Source organism: Berghia stephanieae, chromosome 6, assembly GCF_034508935.2.
Source record: "Berghia stephanieae isolate SIO BIC M18660-M18661 chromosome 6, UCSD_Bste_1.3, whole genome shotgun sequence".
Classification (NCBI taxonomy): domain Eukaryota; kingdom Metazoa; phylum Mollusca; class Gastropoda; order Nudibranchia; family Aeolidiidae; genus Berghia; species Berghia stephanieae.
Genome location: NC_088365.1, coordinates 32,636,439 through 32,643,840, shown reverse-complemented (window position 1 = coordinate 32,643,840; position 7,402 = coordinate 32,636,439).

The following is a 7,402-nucleotide window of genomic DNA, read 5'->3' as shown; positions in this document are numbered from 1 at the left end:
AGCTGTTCAAAGATTATCACTAAAAAATTGTCATATCAAGAGTTCGAGAAATTCGCGTCATGTTTGACCGTCCTGTCTTGCCGCAAGGTAGGGTGCAGCTCACCCCGTTTACTTCCTGTTTCACTGTACGCATAATTTGCACTGTGTTGAACACACAATCAAAACAAGAAAGCAGAATTCCTAAAACTGACAACTAACAGCCATGGTTTATTCTGAGGAAGATAAAAGTATTATTAAAGCATTATTCGAGGAAAAGGGTTGGACTGGTAAAAAGATATGTTCGAGAATTTCCGACAAAAATACGAAAAAAAGGGTCAATTCATAGAAAAAAAAAAAAAAGGTGGTGGCCGCCCCCGTTCAACGAGGGGAGAGGAAAATAACAGAACTCTCTCAAGAAGACAATCCTGGATCACATCTCAACTCGTGAAGTTGCTGGTGTCCAAGGCATAAGTGACTTTTCCGTACGGCAGATTATCAAAAAAAGATCTTAATCTCCGCCCTTTCAAGCGAATCAAAACCAGCAGAAAGTCTGAAAACGTCAAGAGATAACGCAAAACACGAGCAAGAACTTTACTAGACAAATTCACCCACAACGACGTTAAGCATATCAATTTTACAGACGAAAAAGACTTCACTATTATATTGAACTTGCAAGAAACAGTCATAATGACGTTGTGTACGATAGTAGAAAAACTGACATTTCACTGGATAGACTTTACCACGAGAGTAATCTGTTTTCAAAAAAAAAAAAATGGTTTCGGGAGGGGTTAGTTGGAACGGCAAAACCCGTCTCCATTTCATCGATACCAAAACAATAAAAGTGAATGCGCAAAATTATACGGTACTGCTTACCAGACTGCTTTACACTGTATCCTGATAATTTGTTTATTTTCCAACAAGATGGGCTACATCCCACACAAGTAGATCGACACAAATATTCTTAGTGGAAAACAACATTAAATTCATAACAAAAGATAAATGGCCTCCCATGAGCCCTGATTTAAATACTATGGATTACAGCATTTTGGGCCATAATGTCAATGTCAAACAATATTACCTTATTATTATATATTATTAACAATATATATTACAATTATACTATTCAGCCCCACCTCCTTGCTCATAAACTTTCTACTTTTAAAATTAATCCTTATATCATCTCCTGGATGCTAGACTTCATTACAAATAGAATACAATATATACAAGTAAGAGGAGATGTCTTCAATAACATAACTAACTATAAATACTGGTGCTCCGCAGGGCTGTGTAATCTCTCCCATGCTCTTTATACTTTATACAAACGACTGTAAAAGCGCAGATTTAAACATACCCCTTTTAAAATTTGCTGACGGTACAACTCAACAAGGACTAATTACTAATAATGACGAAATAAATTATAAGGAATAAATAAATAAATTTGTTTCCTGGTGCGACAATAACCACCTTGAATTGAATGTTAGTAAGACCAAAGAATTAATTATAGACTTTAGAAAAGATAAGAATACAAAAGACCATATTACTATTAAAAATGAAAAAGTAGAGCAGGTGGAAGAATACAAATATCTAGGAGTCACCATGGGCAACAAAATACGGTGAGACGTACATACCAGTTATAAAAATAGTAAAATTAATCAAAGAATGTACCTTTTACGGAAATTGTCCCAACCCAACATTGACAAAACACTTTGTACGCTATTTTATAGATCTGTAATAGGAAGTGTTTTTGTTTTGTTTTTTTTTTTTGTATTACTGCCCCGGGGGGGGGGGGAGGGAATTTTCTTAGCTCAGCAAAAGCTAACTTTGACAGGACTTTTAAAAGAGCTAATTAATTTACCACGTGATCCATTTCTTTTAATGATTTATATTCAGAATACTGCTTAAGAAAAATTGGAAATATTTTAGATACGGTAATCCATTTTAGATACGGTAATCCAACACATCCTTTAAATCTTTAGATCACTAAGTCGAACAGAAATTACCGATTGTTGTCTATATGAACAAAAAGTGAAAGACACCTCCGATCCTTTTTACCTTCCAGTTGCAGAATTTTGAACAAGGAAAATAATTTATAAATTTTGGTCTACGTCTGTTTTAACTTTGAATCCTTTTCTTTAAAATTACTCCATACCCACAATTTTTAAACATGAATTTATAAAATCGCTTACTACAACTTTTCTATTTACCTATTTATTCTACATTATGTGCCATGTAATTTATACTTTATACTATGTAATTTTTCTCGTCAATTTACAATAGTATTATACTGTAACTAATTCTTAGCGTTTTACTAATATTTTTTCTTATATGTTGACATCAATATACCTTTTCTAGATATCTATATATATCTTTGCAATTATATAATCTGTATGTCCCTTGAAATTTACACTATGTAATTATTCTTACAGCCTACAATATTGTTACACTATACCTATTACCAAATTTTACTTTACCACATTATAATTATATTTACGTATATTATTATGTATCATTGTCGGCATTGTATACGTCTGTACAAGAATTTCCTTTTGGATGAATAAAGTACATTATTATTATTATTATTATTATTATTATTATTATTATTATTATTATTATTATTATTATTATTATATTATTATTATTATTATTATTATTATTATTATTGTTACAAGGGCAGACAAAAAGTATTCGATGAAGAGCAATTAAAAGCAGCAATCTAGGATGCTTGGGACAGAATAACTATTGATGATATTCGTCGTTCAATTGCTTCGTGTCACAAAACGGCGGTTCGACCGATCACGTATGAGCTTTTTGAAATCCTGATATTATGTTTTTAGGGTACGTTTTTATAAAGTCTTTTAAAATAATAACTACTTTTTCAACGTTTTAGAAATTTCACATGACTATTATTAAATAATAAATATTGTGTCAAAAGGACAATTGTCTACTATTGTTACTTTGAAAATGACAGATCTCCAAAATGGGGCCTTTTATTTTCTCGCACCCTATATATATATTATAATATTATGAACAAAAGAATCCCGATATACTCGGCTGCACGGGTTAAATAATATGAACACGCCGATCGACGTGCCTACACTCTTTCATAAATTATTTACGCTATCGTCATCATATTCATAATTCATATTATGATAATTATTATCATTATTATTATCATCATCATCATCAACAAACAACATCATCATCTGGGGAGTAAACCAGAGACTATGGGAAGTGGGCACCAATGAGGAATGAAACAGAGACTCTAGGAAGTGGGTACCAGTGGGGAGTGAACCCAGAACTGTTAGAGGTGGACACCAGTGCGGAGGGAACCAGGAACACTCACTTATCGGTGGACACTGATGGAGAGCGAACCCGGGACTATAAAAGATGGACACCAATAGAATTCAAACCCGGGACAAATGAGATATGGACACCATTGAAAAGCAATTCCTAGACTACCTGAGATGGGCGCCAGCGGGGAACGAGCCCTGTGGAAGTTGAATAGCCAAGATTACAGGATGTAGACATAATATTGTTCCAGGTTCACTTTTCACTGGTGTACGCTAGAGATTGTCTCGGGTCCACCTCCCACAGTCCAAGGTTCACTCCCCACTTTTGACACTCCAACTTTAGTAGCTTAGTAATCACGATGACGATGTAAAACGTCTTGTTGGAACAAATATTACGAACTGCATCGAATAATTTTTATGAAAACAAAATGGCTTTATCCCCCCCCCCCCCCCCCCCCCCCCTTTTTTTTTTTTTTTTTTTTTTTTTTTTTTTTTTTTTTTTTAATTAATTATTTTTTTCTTTTTTGTTTTTATATCGATTTTATTCAGTCATAACAAGTGAGTCAAGAAAATAATAACGCCTAATACAATAATAACAATTCTATACATACGTTTAATTAGATTGCTACAGGAAAAGATAGAGAGAATAAGTGGAAGGTAGAATGAAAATCATGGATAATATATAAAATTGACAATTTAATTGTTATTCCTGTATTCATTTAATCTTAGGAAGAATAGCTCTAATTGAGTAGATCTAATTTATTTATTTATTTATTTTTAAGCATCTGTGTCAACGAGAGAGAGAGAGAGAGAGAGAGAGAGAGAGAGAGAGAGAGAGAGAGAGAGAGAGAGAGAGAGAGAGAGAAGGGAGGGGAGGGGCGGCGGGGTCAGATAATTTTATCTTTGAGTTTAGTTTCTCATTTCGTTTAGGCCAGTATTGTGATAGAAGTCAGCTTATTTCTATTCACCAGCACTACCGTACACAGACAAAAGACTGAATAATGATAATGATGATGATAATGAGTCCTGGGTTCGCTCCTCATTGGTGTCCGTCTTCCATTTTTTTGACACCAGGTTTACTCTCCACTTGTCTCCACCCCTAATTCCAGATTCAATCACCTCTAGTGTCGGCCTCCTACAGTTCCAGATTCAGTCCCCACTTTTGTCCACCCGAGGTATAACGGGGTAACTCTCCACTGGGTGTCTTCTTCCTCAGCATTGGGTTCACTCCCCAGTATTGTCCACGTCTCACAGTCCCTGATTCACTCGTCACCTGTATCTCATCCTATAGTCTTGTGTACATTCCAGATTGATGTCCACCTCTAATAGTCCCAGGTTCACTACCCCCTCATGGTATTCACATCTCGGTGTCTGGGTTCGTTCCCTACTGTTGTCCACTTCCAATAATCCCAAGCTCACTCCCTGCTGGTATCAACCTCAGATAGTCGCATGTTCACTCTCCACTTGATGTCTTCTCTCCTTAACCTTGGGTCCACTCTCCATTGGCATCCACCTTCCATAGTCACCCTCTCATAGCCCTTGGTTCATTCCCCGCTGACATCCACTTCCACTGTCCCTGGTTCACTCATACTGGTGCCCACCTCCCATAGTCTCTGGTTCAATCTCAACTGGTGCCCTCATCGCATAGTCTCTGATCCACTTCTCAATGGTGCCCACCTCCTATAGTATTTGGTTCAGTTCCCACTGGTGCCTACCTCTCATAGTCTTTAGTTTACTCTCTAATGGTGCCCACCTCCCATAGTCTCTGGTTCAATCCCCACTGGTGACCATCCGCCATAGTCTCTGGTTCAATCACCACTGGTGCCCACCTCACATAGTCTCTAGTTCACTCTCTAATGTGCCCATTTCCCATAGTCTCTGGTTTAATACCCATTGGTACCAACTCCCAATAGTCTCCAGTTCAATTTCCACTGGAGCCTTGCTCCCATTGTCTCTGGTTCACTCCCCCTTGCTGTCCACCTCAGGCAGTTCTGGGTTCACTCACCACTGGTGCCGACCTCCCATAGTCCAAGCTTGACTCCCCACTGGTGCCCACCTCTAATATTATCTGGTTCACTCCTCAGTGGTGCCCTCTGTGCCGGGGTTTGTGGTTTTATTGTGGGTTCGAGTCCAAACGATAAGCTCAATTGTCTGGATTCGAACTAGTATATAATTATGCGCGCTATGGCTCTCGTTACCAGCTGCGCCGCTCAACCTACACCACAAACGACTCAGGTTTAATCTAGGGGTGATTAAGAATAGCCTTAGGGTCCCTTATAATTATAACCAGGGGCGTGGCTCTATTGGTTCAAATGGTGCCTGGCACCACATCCGTGTTTTAAGAATGGATAACAGCATTTTTAAAAATATATTTATAATACTGAGAAATGGTATATACCGCCTTTTATCAACAGTGCGAAACAGACTCCCTTTCTGTCACAACGCCTTCTATCCACGCTTCTATCCCGATTCACACAATCTGTTGATGACTGTCAGCGACTGTGTTACCGTGGCTGAGCGAGTGACTGGATTTCCCCACTCAAACGAGTGCAATGAGCGGATTTTTGCTGGCACCATTTAAGGCTATTACTATTAGTGTTGCCACATTGAATACCTGAGAAAATGGCTCGAATTTTTACCATCTTCACATACGAGAAAAAACCCGCCTCAGGTGCCGAGAAATTTTTGCTCCAACTCTGTTGGACTGGGGAATAATAGCTAATTTAGGTCATTTACGTGATAGTCATAGTATGGTAATTTCGACTACCTTTATTATTATCGAAATCGCGATTATTAACAAGTTCATTTGTTTCTCTCTCTTTGTCGTGATTATTGTATATAGTAATTTATTATTATTATATATTATTATTATTATATTATTATTATTATTATTATTATTATTATTATTATTATTATTATTATTATTATTATTATTATATTATTATTATTATTATTGCTGCAAAAATTGATATGAAGGAATGTAAACGAGTTAACCAAACCTTTCTTGATAGTGATGCTTGCATGATCTTCACGTGAATATGCGTGTTTGACCGACACTGTTTAACTCTGTGTGTGTGTGTGTGTGTGTGTGTGTGTGTGTGTGTGTGTTAGCGCACGTTATCACACACACACACACACAGAGAGAGAGAGAGAGAGAGAGACAGAGAGAGAGAGAGAGAGAGAGAGAGAGAGAGAGAGAGAGAGAGAGAGAGAGATCTTGTATGGTGTCATGTTTGATTTCCGAAGTGGTATGGGGCTGTTTCATGACGTACATATAGTACTCTTTTAGTAGGCAATGGGCTGTTTACATTCTTACGTTTTGTACTTAAGTTTTTGAAATTACCCTTTGTTCGATTGACATTCACTGTTTGCATGTATCCCTTTAGTCATTTCCCTCAGTGTCCAATCTCCAATCAATATATTCGTTCGTGATTTCTATTAACAAACTCAAACTATTGAAAAGATTTGCAGGGATAGAAACATCACCATGCAAATTTACTTTACAAGCATGTAAGTAGTATTTTCATATTTTTTTTACCCTTTCTTTTATATTTACAAATATAGCATGTGTAAGCCATTTTCGTCTGGCACCACTTTATACTGTAAGCATGCCACGCCGCTGATTATAACTTAATTGTATTAATAACAAGTGAGTCAAGACAATAGTAACGCCCAATACAATAATAACAGTTCTATAGATAGTTCGAAGTTGACGTCACGCAGGGCTTTGTTATTGGTTTTTGCCATCCGCATTTATGGGTACTTCTCACTAAACTGTATTAACCAGACTATAAAAGTTCATGGTTACACACGTTTTGTGTGTTGGTCCGTTATACTACCGGATGGCAATGTTGTGAGCTTCTTAGCCAAGCGCATACTATCTATACATAAGTTTAATTAGACTGCTACAGGAAAAGATAGAGAGAATAAGTGGAAGTGGAAGGTAGAATGAAAATTATGGATAATATATATAATTGACAATTTAATTGTTATTTCATTTAATTACAGGAAGAATAGCTCTAATTGAGTAGATCTAATGTATTTATTTATTTATTTATTTATTTAATTATTTATTTATTTATTTATTTATTTATTTTTATTCATCTGTGTCAACGACGAGTCGTTCATTTGAA